Genomic DNA, 13,000 nt, shown 5'->3' with positions numbered 1-13,000 from the left:
GATGAAAAACGGCATGCTATAGTATGCCGTACGGTATGGGCTATAGCCCATGTTCAAAAATTTAGAAAAACGAGGTACATTTTTTTTTTCAAATTTTCAAAAAACGATGGGCTATAACCCATGTTTTTGGAATTTTTTTATTTTTTTCAAATCCTCAAAGATGATGAAAAACGGCGTGCTATAGTATGCCGTACGGTATGGGCTATAGCCCATGTTCAAAAATGATGAAAAACGAGGTTAATTTTTTTTTTCAAAATTTCAAAAAACCATGGGCTATAACCCATGTTTTTGGAAATTTTTCATTTTTTTCAAATCCTCAAAAATGATGAAAAACATCGTGCTATAGTATGCCGTACGGTATGGGCTATAGTCCATGTTCAAAAATGATGAAAAACGAGGTAATTTCTTTTTTTCAAAATTTAAAAAAACGATGGGCTATAACCCATGTTTTTGGAATTTTTTCATTTTTTTCAAATCCTCAAAAATGATGAAAAACGGCGTGCTATAGTATGCCGTACGGTATGGGCTATAGTCCATGTTCAAAGATGATGAAAAACGAGGTAATTTATTTTTTTCAAAATTTCAAAAAACGATGGGCTATAACCCATGTTTTTGGAATTTTTTCATTTTTTTCAAATCCTCAAAGATGATGAAAAACGGCGTGCTATAGTATGCCGTACGGTACGGGCTATAGCCCATGTTCAAAAATGATGAAAAACTAGTTTTTTTTTTTTTTTTTTAATTTCAAAAAACGATGGGCTATAACCCATGTTTTTGGAAATTTTTCATTTTTTTCAAATCCTCAAAGATGATGAAAAACGGCGTGCTATAGTATGCCGTACGGTATGGGCTATAGCCCATGTTCAAAAATGATGAAAAACGAGGTTAATTTTTTTTTTTCAAAATTTCAAAAAACCATGGGCTATAACCCATGTTTTTGGAAATTTTTCATTTTTTTCAAATCCTCAAAAATGATGAAAAACAGCGTGCTATAGTATGCCGTACGGTAAGGGCTATAGTCCATGTTCAAAAATGATGAAAAACGAGGTAATTTCTTTTTTTCAAAATTTCAAAAAACGATGGGCTATAACCCATGTTTTTGGAATTTTTTCATTTTTTTCAAATCCTCAAAAATGATGAAAAACGGCGTGCTATAGTATGCCGTACGGTATGGGCTATAGTCCATGTTCAAAGATGATGAAAAACGAGGTAATTTATTTTTTTCAAAATTTCAAAAAACGATGGGCTATAACCCATGTTTTTGGAATTTTTTCATTTTTTTCAAATCCTCAAAAATGATGAAAAACGGCGTGCTATAGTATGCCGTACGGTATGGGCTATAGTCCATGTTCAAAGATGATGAAAAACGAGGTAATTTATTTTTTTCAAAATTTCAAAAAACGATGGGCTATAACCCATGTTTTTGGAATTTTTTCATTTTTTTCAAATCCTCAAAGATGATGAAAAACGGCGTGCTATAGTATGCCGTACGGTATGGACTATAGCCCATGTTCAAAAATGATGAAAAACGAGGTAATTTTTTTTTTTCAAAATTTCAAAAAACGATGGGCTATAACCCATGTTTTTGGAATTTTTTCATTTTTTTCAAATCCTCAAAGATGATGAAAAACGGCGTGCTATAGTATGCCGTACGAAATGGGCTATAGCCCATGTTCAAAAATGATGAAAAACGAGGTAATTTTTTTTTTCCAAAATTTCAAAAAACGATGGGCTATAACCCATGTTTTTGGAATTTTTTCATTTTTTTCAAATCCTCAAAAATGATGAAAAACGGCATGCTATAGTATGCCGTACGGTATGGGCTATAGCCCATGTTCAAAAATTTAGAAAAACGAGGTACATTTTTTTTTTCAAATTTTCAAAAAACGATGGGCTATAACCCATGTTTTTGGAAATTTTTTATTTTTTTCAAATCCTCAAAGATGATGAAAAACGGCGTGCTATAGTATGCCGTACGGTATGGGCTATAGCCCATGTTCAAAAATGATGAAAAACGAGGTTAATTTTTTTTTTCAAAATTTCAAAAAACCATGGGCTATAACCCATGTTTTTGGAAATTTTTCATTTTTTTCAAATCCTCAAAAATGATGAAAAACATCGTGCTATAGTATGCCGTACGGTATGGGCTATAGTCCATGTTCAAAAATGATGAAAAACGAGGTAATTTCTTTTTTTCAAAATTTAAAAAAACGATGGGCTATAACCCATGTTTTTGGAATTTTTTCATTTTTTTCAAATCCTCAAAAATGATGAAAAACGGCGTGCTATAGTATGCCGTACGGTATGGGCTATAGTCCATGTTCAAAGATGATGAAAAACGAGGTAATTTATTTTTTTCAAAATTTCAAAAAACGATGGGCTATAACCCATGTTTTTGGAATTTTTTCATTTTTTTCAAATCCTCAAAGATGATGAAAAACGGCGTGCTATAGTATGCCGTACGGTATGGGCTATAGCCCATGTTCAAAAATTTAGAAAAACGAGGTACATTTTTTTTTTCAAATTTTCAAAAAACGATGGGCTATAACCCATGTTTTTGGAATTTTTTCATTTTTTTCAAATCCTCAAAGATGATGAAAAACGGCGTGCTATAGTATGCCGTACGGTACGGGCTATAGCCCATGTTCAAAAATGATGAAAAACGAGGTAAATTTTTTTTTCCAAAATTTCAAAAAACGATGGGCTATAACCCATGTTTTTGGAATTTTTTCATTTTTTTCAAATCCTCAAAAATGATGAAAAACGGCATGCTATAGTATGCCGTACGGTATGGGCTATAGCCCATGTTCAAAAATTTAGAAAAACGAGGTACATTTTTTTTTTTAATTTTCAAAAAACGATGGGCTATAACCCATGTTTTTGGAAATTTTTTATTTTTTTCAAATCCTCAAAGATGATGAAAAACGGCGTGCTATAGTATGCCGTACGGTATGGGCTATAGCCCATGTTCAAAAATGATGAAAAACGAGGTTAATTTTTTTTTTCAAAATTTCAAAAAACCATGGGCTATAACCCATGTTTTTGGAAATTTTTCATTTTTTTCAAATCCTCAAAAACGATGAAAAACATCGTGCTATAGTATGCCGTACGGTATGGGCTATAGTCCATGTTCAAAAATGATGAAAAACGAGGTAATTTCTTTTTTTCAAAATTTAAAAAAACGATGGGCTATAACCCATGTTTTTGGAATTTTTTCATTTTTTTCAAATCCTCAAAAATGATGAAAAACGGCGTGCTATAGTATGCCGTACGGTATGGGCTATAGTCCATGTTCAAAGATGATGAAAAACGAGGTAATTTATTTTTTTCAAAATTTCAAAAAACGATGGGCTATAACCCATGTTTTTGGAATTTTTTCATTTTTTTCAAATCCTCAAAGATGATGAAAAACGGCGTGCTATAGTATGCCGTACGGTATGGGCTATAGCCCATGTTCAAAAATTTAGAAAAACGAGGTACATTTTTTTTTTCAAAATTTCAAAAAACGATGGGCTATAACCCATGTTTTTGGAATTTTTTCATTTTTTTCAAATCCTCAAAGATGATGAAAAACGGCGTGCTATAGTATGCCGTACGGTACGGGCTATAGCCCATGTTCAAAAATGATGAAAAACTAGGTAATTTTTTTTTTTTTTTTTTTCAAAAAACGATGGGCTATAACCCATGTTTTTGGATTTTTTTTATTTTTTTCAAATCCTCAAAGATGATGAAAAACGGCGTGCTATAGTATGCCGTACGGTATGGGCTATAGCCCATGTTCAAAAATGATGAAAAACGAGGTTAATTTTTTTTTTCAAAATTTCAAAAAACCATGGGCTATAACCCATGTTTTTGGAAATTTTTCATTTTTTTCAAATCCTCAAAAATGATGAAAAACATCGTGCTATAGTATGCCGTACGGTATGGGCTATAGTCCATGTTCAAAAATGATGAAAAACGAGGTAATTTCTTTTTTTCAAAATTTAAAAAAACGATGGGCTATAACCCATGTTTTTGGAATTTTTTCATTTTTTTCAAATCCTCAAAAATGATGAAAAACGGCGTGCTATAGTATGCCGTACGGTATGGGCTATAGTCCATGTTCAAAGATGATGAAAAACGAGGTAATTTATTTTTTTCAAAATTTCAAAAAACGATGGGCTATAACCCATGTTTTTGGAATTTTTTCATTTTTTTCAAATCCTCAAAGATGATGAAAAACGGCGTGCTATAGTATGCCGTACGGTATGGGCTATAGCCCATGTTCAAAAATTTAGAAAAACGAGGTACATTTTTTTTTTCAAAATTTCAAAAAACGATGGGCTATAACCCATGTTTTTGGAATTTTTTCATTTTTTTCAAATCCTCAAAGATGATGAAAAACGGCGTGCTATAGTATGCCGTACGGTACGGGCTATAGCCCATGTTCAAAAATGATGAAAAACTAGGTAATTTTTTTTTTTTTTAATTTCAAAAAACGATGGGCTATAACCCATGTTTTTGGAAATTTTTTATTTTTTTCAAATCCTCAAAGATGATGAAAAACGGCGTGCTATAGTATGCCGTACGGTATGGGCTATAGCCCATGTTCAAAAATGATGAAAAACGAGGTTAATTTTTTTTTTCAAAATTTCAAAAAACCATGGGCTATAACCCATGTTTTTGGAAATTTTTCATTTTTTTCAAATCCTCAAAAATGATGAAAAACATCGTGCTATAGTATGCCGTACGGTATGGGCTATAGTCCATGTTCAAAAATGATGAAAAACGAGGTAATTTCTTTTTTTCAAAATTTAAAAAAACGATGGGCTATAACCCATGTTTTTGGAATTTTTTCATTTTTTTCAAATCCTCAAAAATGATGAAAAACGGCGTGCTATAGTATGCCGTACGGTATGGGCTATAGTCCATGTTCAAAGATGATGAAAAACGAGGTAATTTATTTTTTTCAAAATTTCAAAAAACGATGGGCTATAACCCATGTTTTTGGAATTTTTTCATTTTTTTCAAATCCTCAAAGATGATGAAAAACGGCGTGCTATAGTATGCCGTACGGTACGGGCTATAGCCCATGTTCAAAAATGATGAAAAACTAGGTTTTTTTTTTTTTTTTTAATTTCAAAAAACGATGGGCTATAACCCATGTTTTTGGAAATTTTTCATTTTTTTCAAATCCTCAAAGATGATGAAAAACGGCGTGCTATAGTATGCCGTACGGTATGGGCTATAGCCCATGTTCAAAAATGATGAAAAACGAGGTTAATTTTTTTTTTTCAAAATTTCAAAAAACCATGGGCTATAACCCATGTTTTTGGAAATTTTTCATTTTTTTCAAATCCTCAAAAATGATGAAAAACAGCGTGCTATAGTATGCCGTACGGTAAGGGCTATAGTCCATGTTCAAAAATGATGAAAAACGAGGTAATTTCTTTTTTTCAAAATTTCAAAAAACGATGGGCTATAACCCATGTTTTTGGAATTTTTTCATTTTTTTCAAATCCTCAAAAATGATGAAAAACGGCGTGCTATAGTATGCCGTACGGTATGGGCTATAGTCCATGTTCAAAGATGATGAAAAACGAGGTAATTTATTTTTTTCAAAATTTCAAAAAACGATGGGCTATAACCCATGTTTTTGGAATTTTTTCATTTTTTTCAAATCCTCAAAGATGATGAAAAACGGCACGCTATAGTATGCCGTACGGTATGGGCTATAGCCCATGTTCAAAAATGATGAAAAACGAGGTTAATTTTTTTTTCCAAAATTTCAAAAAACGATGGGCTATAACCCATGTTTTTTGAAGTTTTTCATTTTTTTCAAATCCTCAAAAATGATGAAAAACGGCATGCTATAGTATGCCGTACGGTATGGGCTATAGCCCATGTTCAAAAATTTAGAAAAACAAGGTACATTTTTTTTTTCAAATTTTCAAAAAACGATGGGCTATAACCCATGTTTTTGGAAATTTTTCATTTTTTTCAAATCCTCAAAGATGATGAAAAACGGCGTGCTATAGTATGCCGTACGGTATGGGCTATAGCCCATGTTCAAAAATGATGAAAAACGAGGTACATTTTTTTTTTCAAAATTTCAAAAAACGATGGGCTATAACCCATGTTTTTGGAAATTTTTCATTTTTTTCAAATCCTCAAAAATGATGAAAAACAGCGTGCTATAGTATGCCGTACGGTATGGACTATAGTCCATGTTCAAAAATGATGAAAAACGAGGTAATTTATTTTTTTTTAAATTTCAAAAAACGATGGGCTATAACCCATGTTTTTGGAATTTTTTAATTTTTTTCAAATCCTCAAAGATGATGAAAAACGGCGTGCTATAGTATGCCGTACGGTATGGGCTATAGCCCATGTTCAAAAATTTAGAAAAACGAGGTACATTTTTTTTTTCAAAATTTCAAAAAACGATGGGCTATAACCCATGTTTTTGGAAATTTTTCATTTTTTTCAAATCCTCAAAGATGATGAAAAACGGCGTGCTATAGTATGCCGTACGGTACGGGCTATAGCCCATGTTCAAAAATGATGAAAAACTAGGTAATTTTTTTTTTTTTAATTTCAAAAAACGATGGGCTATAACCCATGTTTTTGGAAATTTTTCATTTTTTTCAAATCCTCAAAGATGATGAAAAACGGCGTGCTATAGTATGCCGTACGGTATGGGCTATAGCCCATGTTCAAAAATGATGAAAAACGAGGTTAATTTTTTTTTTTCAAAATTTCAAAAAACCATGGGCTATAACCCATGTTTTTGGAAATTTTTCATTTTTTTCAAATCCTCAAAAATGATGAAAAACTAGGTAATTTTTTTTTTTTTTAATTTCAAAAAACGATGGGCTATAACCCATGTTTTTGGAATTTTTTTATTTTTTTCAAATCCTCAAAGATGATGAAAAACGGCGTGCTATAGTATGCCGTACGGTATGGGCTATAGCCCATGTTCAAAAATGATGAAAAACGAGGTTAATTTTTTTTTTCAAAATTTCAAAAAACCATGGGCTATAACCCATGTTTTTGGAAATTTTTCATTTTTTTCAAATCCTCAAAAATGATGAAAAACATCGTGCTATAGTATGCCGTACGGTATGGGCTATAGTCCATGTTCAAAAATGATGAAAAACGAGGTAATTTCTTTTTTTCAAAATTTAAAAAAACGATGGGCTATAACCCATGTTTTTGGAATTTTTTCATTTTTTTCAAATCCTCAAAAATGATGAAAAACGGCGTGCTATAGTATGCCGTACGGTATGGGCTATAGTCCATGTTCAAAGATGATGAAAAACGAGGTAATTTATTTTTTTCAAAATTTCAAAAAACGATGGGCTATAACCCATGTTTTTGGAATTTTTTCATTTTTTTCAAATCCTCAAAGATGATGAAAAACGGCGTGCTATAGTATGCCGTACGGTACGGGCTATAGCCCATGTTCAAAAATGATGAAAAACTAGGTTTTTTTTTTTTTTTTTAATTTCAAAAAACGATGGGCTATAACCCATGTTTTTGGAATTTTTTCATTTTTTTCAAATCCTCAAAGATGATGAAAAACGGCGTGCTATAGTATGCCGTACGGTATGGGCTATAGCCCATGTTCAAAAATGATGAAAAACGAGGTTAATTTTTTTTTTTCAAAATTTCAAAAAACCATGGGCTATAACCCATGTTTTTGGAAATTTTTCATTTTTTTCAAATCCTCAAAAATGATGAAAAACAGCGTGCTATAGTATGCCGTACGGTAAGGGCTATAGTCCATGTTCAAAAATGATGAAAAACGAGGTAATTTCTTTTTTTCAAAATTTCAAAAAACGATGGGCTATAACCCATGTTTTTGGAATTTTTTCATTTTTTTCAAATCCTCAAAAATGATGAAAAACGGCGTGCTATAGTATGCCGTACGGTATGGGCTATAGTCCATGTTCAAAGATGATGAAAAACGAGGTAATTAATTTTTTTCAAAATTTCAAAAAACGATGGGCTATAACCCATGTTTTTGGAATTTTTTCATTTTTTTCAAATCCTCAAAGATGATGAAAAACGGCGCGCTATAGTATGCCGTACGGTATGGGCTATAGCCCATGTTCAAAAATGATGAAAAACGAGGTTAATTTTTTTTTCCAAAATTTCAAAAAACGATGGGCTATAACCCATGTTTTTTGAAGTTTTTCATTTTTTTCAAATCCTCAAAAATGATGAAAAACGGCATGCTATAGTATGCCGTACGGTATGGGCTATAGCCCATGTTCAAAAATTTAGAAAAACAAGGTACATTTTTTTTTTCAAATTTTCAAAAAACGATGGGCTATAACCCATGTTTTTGGAAATTTTTCATTTTTTTCAAATCCTCAAAGATGATGAAAAACGGCGTGCTATAGTATGCCGTACGGTATGGGCTATAGCCCATGTTCAAAAATGATGAAAAACGAGGTACATTTTTTTTTTCAAAATTTCAAAAAACGATGGGCTATAACCCATGTTTTTGGAAATTTTTCATTTTTTTCAAATCCTCAAAAATGATGAAAAACAGCGTGCTATAGTATGCCGTACGGTATGGACTATAGTCCATGTTCAAAAATGATGAAAAACGAGGTAATTTATTTTTTTTTAAATTTCAAAAAACGATGGGCTATAACCCATGTTTTTGGAATTTTTTAATTTTTTTCAAATCCTCAAAGATGATGAAAAACGGCGTGCTATAGTATGCCGTACGATATGGGCTATAGCCCATGGTCCAAAATGATGAAAAACGAGGATTTTTATTTTTTTCAAAATTTCAAAAAACATGGGCTATAACCCATCGTTTTTTTTCTTTTTTTCATTTTTTGTCAAATCCTCAAAAATGATGAAAAACGGCGTGTTATAGTATGCCGTACCATATGGGCTATAGCCCATGGTCCAAAATGATGAAAAACGAGGATTTTTATTTTTTTCAAAATTTCAAAAAACATGGGCTATAACCCATCGTTTTTTTCATTTTTTCATTTTTTGTCAAATCCTCAAAAATGATGAAAAATGGCGTGCTATAGTATGCCGTACCATATGGGCTATAGCCCATGGTCCAAAATGATGAAAAACGAGGATTTTTATTTTTTTCAAAATTTCAAAAAACATGTGCTATAACCCATCGTTTTTTTCATTTTTTCATTTTTTGTCAAATCCTCAAAAATTATGAAAAACGGCGTGCTATAGTATGCCGTACCATATGGGCTATAGCCCATGGTCCAAAATGATGAAAAACGAGGATTTTAATTTTTTTCAAAATTTCAAAAAACATGGGCTATAACCCATCGTTTTTTTTCATTTTTTCATTTTTTTCAAATCCTCAAAAATGATGAAAAACGGCGTGCTATAGTATGCCTTACGATATGGGCTATAGCCCATGGTCCAAAATGATGAAAAACGAGGATTTTCATTTTTTTCAAAATTTCAAAAAACATGGGCTATAACCCATCGTTTTTTTCATTTTTTCATTTTTTGTCAAATCCTCAAAAATGATGAAAAATGGCGTGCTATAGTATGCCGTACCATATGGGCTATAGCCCATGGTCCAAAATAATGAAAAACGAGGATAAAAAAATTAATCTAAACTTCAAAAAACATGGGCTATAACCCATCGTTTTTTTTCTTTTTTTCATTTTTTTCAAATCCTCAAAAATGATGAAAAACGGCGTGCTATAGTATGCCGTACGATATGGGCTATAGCCCATGGTCCAAAATGATGAAAAACGAGGATTTTTATTTTTTTCAAAATTTCAAAAAACATGGGCTATAACCCATCGTTTTTTTTCTTTTTTTCATTTTTTTCAAATCCTCAAAAATGATGAAAAACGGCGTGCTATAGTATGCCGTACGATATGGGCTATAGCCCATGGTCCAAAATGATGAAAAACGAGGATTTTTATTTTTTTCAAAATTTCAAAAAACATGGGCTATAACCTATCGTTTTTTTTCTTTTTTTCATTTTTTGTCAAATCCTCAAAAATGATGAAAAACGGCGTGCTATAGTATGCCGTACCATATGGGCTATAGCCCATGGTCCAAAATGATGAAAAACGAGGATTTTTATTTTTTTCAAAATTTCAAAAAACATGGGCTATAACCCATCGTTTTTTTCATTTTTTCATTTTTTGTCAAATCCTCAAAAATGATGAAAGATGGCGTGCTATAGTATGCCGTACCATATGGGCTATAGCCCATGGTCCAAAATGATGAAAAACGAGGATTTTCATTTTTTTCAAAATTTCAAAAAACATGGGCTATAACCCATCGTTTTTTTCATTTTTTCATTTTTTGTCAAATCCTCAAAAATGATGAAAAATGGCGTGCTATAGTATGCCGTACCATATGGGCTATAGCCCATGGTCCAAAATGATGAAAAACGAGGATAAAAAAAAAAATCTAAATTAAAAAAAACATGGGCTATAACCCATCGTTTTTTTCATTTTTTGTCAAATCCTCAAAAATGATGAAAAACGGCGTGCTATAGTATGCCGTACCATATGGGTCCAAAATGATGAAAAACGAGGATTTTTCTCTTTTTTTTAAAAAAATTCAAAAAACATGGGCTATAACCCATCGTTTTTTTCATTTTTTCATTTTTTGTCAAATCCTCAAAAATGATGAAAAACGGCGTGCTATAGTATGCCTTACGATATGGGCTATAGCCCATGGTCCAAAATGATGAAAAACGAGGATTTTTATTTTTTTCAAAATTTCAAAAAACATTGTTTTTTTCATTTTTTCATTTTTTTCAAATCCTCAAAAATGATGAAAAACGGCGTGCTATAGTATGCCTTACGATATGGGCTATAGCCCATGGTCCAAAATAATGAAAAACGAGGATAAAAAAAAGAAATCTAAATCAACCCATCGTTTTTTTCATTTTTTAATTTTTTGTCAAATCCTCAAAAATGATGAAAAACGGCGTGCTATAGTATGCCGTACCATATGGGCCCATGGTCCAAAATGATGAAAAACGAGGTAATTCATTTTTTTCAAATTTTCAAAAAACGATGGGCTATAACCCATGTTTTTGGAAATTTTTCATTTTTTTTAAATCCTCCAAAATGATGAAAAACAGCGTGCTATAGTATGCCGTACGGTATGGGCTATAGTCCATGTTCAAAAATAATGAAAAACGAGGTAATTTCTTTTTTTCAAAATTTCAAAAAACGATGGGCTATAACCCATGTTTTTTGAATTTTTTAATTTTTTTCAAATCCTCAAAAATGATGAAAAACGGCATGCTATAGTATGCCGTACGGTATGGGATATAGCCCATGTTCAAAAATGATGAAAAACGAGGTAATTAATTTTTTTCAAATTTTCAAAAAACGATGGGCTATAACCCATGTTTTTGGAAATTTTAAAAATTTTTCAAATCCTCAAAAATGATGAAAAACTGCATGCTATAGTATGCCGTACGGTATGGGATATAGCCCATGTTCAAAAATGATGAAAAACGAGGTAATTTATTTTTTTCAAATTTTCAAAAAACGATGGGCTATAACCCATGTTTTTGGAATTTTTTCATTTTTTTCAAATCCTCAAAAATGATGAAAAACGGCATGCTATAGTATGCCGTACGGTATGGGCTATAGCCCATGTTCAAAAATGATGAAAAACGAGTTTTTTTTTTTCCCCCAAAATTAAAAAAAAACGATGGGCTATAACCCATGTTTTTGGAAATTTTTCAATTTTTTCGAATCCTCAAAGATGATGAAAAACGGCGTGCTATAGTATGCCGTACGGTATGGGCTATAGCCCATGTTCAAAAATGATGAAAAACGAGGTACATTTTTTTTTTCAAAATTTCAAAAAACGATGGGCTATAACCCATGTTTTTGGAATTTTTTCATTTTTTTCAAATCCTCAAAGATGATGAAAAACGGCGTGCTATAGTATGCCGTACGGTATGGACTATAGCCCATGTTCAAAAATTTAGAAAAACGAGGTACATTTTTTTTTTCAAATTTTCAAAAAACGATGGGCTATAACCCATGTTTTTGGAAATTTTTCATTTTTTTCAAATCCTCAAAGATGATGAAAAACGGCGTGCTATAGTATGCCGTACGGTATGGGCTATAGCCCATGTTCAAAAATGATGAAAAACGAGGTTAATTTTTTTTTTCAAAATTTCAAAAAACCATGGGCTATAACCCATGTTTTTGGAAATTTTTCATTTTTTTCAAATCCTCAAAAATGATGAAAAACATCGTGCTATAGTATGCCGTACGGTATGGGCTATAGTCCATGTTCAAAAATGATGAAAAACGAGGTAATTTCTTTTTTTCAAAATTTAAAAAAACGATGGGCTATAACCCATGTTTTTGGAATTTTTTCATTTTTTTCAAATCCTCAAAAATGATGAAAAACGGCGTGCTATAGTATGCCGTACGGTATGGGCTATAGTCCATGTTCAAAGATGATGAAAAACGAGGTAATTTATTTTTTTCAAAATTTCAAAAAACGATGGGCTATAACCCATGTTTTTGGAATTTTTTCATTTTTTTCAAATCCTCAAAGATGATGAAAAACGGCGTGCTATAGTATGCCGTACGGTATGGACTATAGCCCATGTTCAAAAATGATGAAAAACGAGGTAATTTTTTTTTTTCAAAATTTCAAAAAACGATGGGCTATAACCCATGTTTTTGGAATTTTTTCATTTTTTTCAAATCCTCAAAGATGATGAAAAACGGCGTGCTATAGTATGCCGTACGAAATGGGCTATAGCCCATGTTCAAAAATGATGAAAAACGAGGTAAATTTTTTTTTCCAAAATTTCAAAAAACGATGGGCTATAACCCATGTTTTTGGAATTTTTTCATTTTTTTCAAATCCTCAAAAATGATGAAAAACGGCATGCTATAGTATGCCGTACGGTATGGGCTATAGCCCATGTTCAAAAATTTAGAAAAACGAGGTACATTTTTTTTTTCAAATTTTCAAAAAACGATGGGCTATAACCCATGTTTTTGGAAATTTT

The 13,000-nt window shown here is 31.8% G+C and overlaps 1 protein-coding gene across 1 annotated transcript in view; it reads right to left on the bottom strand.

The window, feature by feature from the left end:
* The window catches only part of LOC310859477 (E3 ubiquitin/ISG15 ligase TRIM25-like), a 289,970-nt gene that overhangs the window by 146,253 nt on the left and 130,717 nt on the right, over positions 1-13,000 (bottom strand). The gene's annotated exons all lie outside the window — the stretch shown is intronic.

Source organism: Protomyctophum parallelum, assembly GCF_964188405.1.
Source record: "Protomyctophum parallelum genome assembly, chromosome: 5".
In the NCBI taxonomy this organism is placed as follows: Eukaryota; Metazoa; Chordata; class Actinopteri; order Myctophiformes; family Myctophidae; genus Protomyctophum; species Protomyctophum parallelum.
This window is presented reverse-complemented; position numbering and strand designations above follow the sequence as displayed.